This window comes from Terrapene carolina, unplaced genomic scaffold, assembly GCF_002925995.2.
Source record: "Terrapene carolina triunguis isolate 2854851 unplaced genomic scaffold, T_m_triunguis-2.0 Scaffold67, whole genome shotgun sequence".
NCBI lineage: Eukaryota > Metazoa > Chordata > Testudines > Emydidae > Terrapene > Terrapene triunguis.
This window is the reverse complement of record NW_020664418.1, coordinates 24,373,143-24,374,912: the sequence shown is the minus strand read 5'-3', so window position 1 is coordinate 24,374,912 and position 1,770 is coordinate 24,373,143.

Sequence of the window (1,770 nt, the reverse complement as noted above, 5' to 3'; positions counted from 1 at the left end):
TTATCTCCGGTAACAACCTTCCTAGATTGTTTAATTGCAGCTCTAACAGATGCTAACGAAAACACCTGTCAAGATTACACATTGCACTGTAGGTAAGAATCAATGTTGTTTGATTTCTGGATTCAAAAATAGGAAACACTTTGCAGTGTATTGGATAGAAATTTGATGTCATGTGCTGTCAATCAAGAGCATCTAATTTGTAAGCCACAGCTTACAAATTAGATGCTCTTGATTGACAGCACATGACATCAAATTCTTGATTGACAGCACATGACATGTTCTCTGCCTTGGCTAAATAAATGTATGATCTAGGAGACACAGACAGAGACAGATAAGCTTAAGGCTAGAGTCTGAGTTTAATTCCTGAAAGTGTAATTGTGGGCAATAGTACTAAATATGCAGTAGTGGTTTTCACCAGACGCTCAAAGGCACATATTGCAGTTCTCACCATGGTCTCTAAGCAGGGAGGATGCCAGCCAAAGCCAATCCACAAGGAAAAGGGCATCTGTTCCTGCTGCAGTCACACCTCCTGCCTTGTTGTGGGGGAGAAAAAAAAAAGGACTTCCAAGGCAAACACACTTTTTAATTAGAATGCTTTTCCCAGGAAACAATAAGATTGGAGCTAGACCATCCAGAGCTGGAGCATGTCTTCCTGTGTAAAAGCTGTGGAGGATCAACGTTAAACTGAAAATTAGGGTTTGATGGAAATTTTCCACTGAAACTTCTTTTTGATGAAAACTTGATTTTTTTTTTTACTAACTTTAATTTTTGAATTTTTGTTGGAAAACCAAAAATGTATGGGTTTTTCAGTTTTTTGATGAAAAGTCTAAATTTTCCAATTAAAAAAAAAAACCCCAACCACCCCATTTTCTCACCAGCTGTACTGAAAACTCCACTGGTCTTGAAGCCATAGAGTTTCTGCTACATAATCCCTTTTGGTGGATTAATCTAGTCACAGTGCCACTTAGGTTTGTCCCCTGGCCTCCTCCACCATGGGAGAAGAGGTAAGTCCAAAATTGAGTGAGTGGCTTTACAACTTGGTGCCCAGGGGTCACAGCACCAGTCAGGTTTGGGACCGTAGTTCCTTCTCCTTGCTGCTGCCAGGAGGCTGGCTCCTGTACCAAAGCTCCCACCACAACCCCAGGGACTTGCCCAACCTCTCCCCATTTCTAGCAGCCTGAGCCCTGGTCCCCTCACCAATGGTACACACCATGCATACAGCCACAGATAAGATTGGGTGGGGCTACTTAGTGCTTAACTCTGCTTGATGGGAAGTAACTGAGTACTTGAGTGGGATTTCCAATCTCCTCCTCCTCCGTTTCATGGCTATAGGAGACCCTTTCTGGTAGTAAAGGGATTTGCGTGTGTGTCTCTGGACATACAATGTTTAGTAGAACCCAAGGCAACTGTCTGATACTGAGAAATCCTCCTAAGCTTCAGTCTGTGCAATCTTAACTAACATTTTCAAAGCAACAGCAGCGTTAAGAAACAGCTAACTAGCATTTCAGAGTCCGGGGATGTCCCCCCTTGCTGGGCTTTCTAGTGGGACAGCACTTTAGCCAGCAGACTTTAAGGGTATATTTATAGCCCATAGAGGGAAGTTTGTCCCATTTTCCCTAGTTTAACTCGTTCATCAAGATCCAAACCATGCAGACGTCTTTCTTCTTCAAGAGTAATTAGCCAGTTCAAAGGGATTAAAGCTCTTCCGACAGGGCAGGCTCCAGGCACCAGGCACCCAAGCTGGTGCTTGGGGCGGCACCTGGAGGGGGG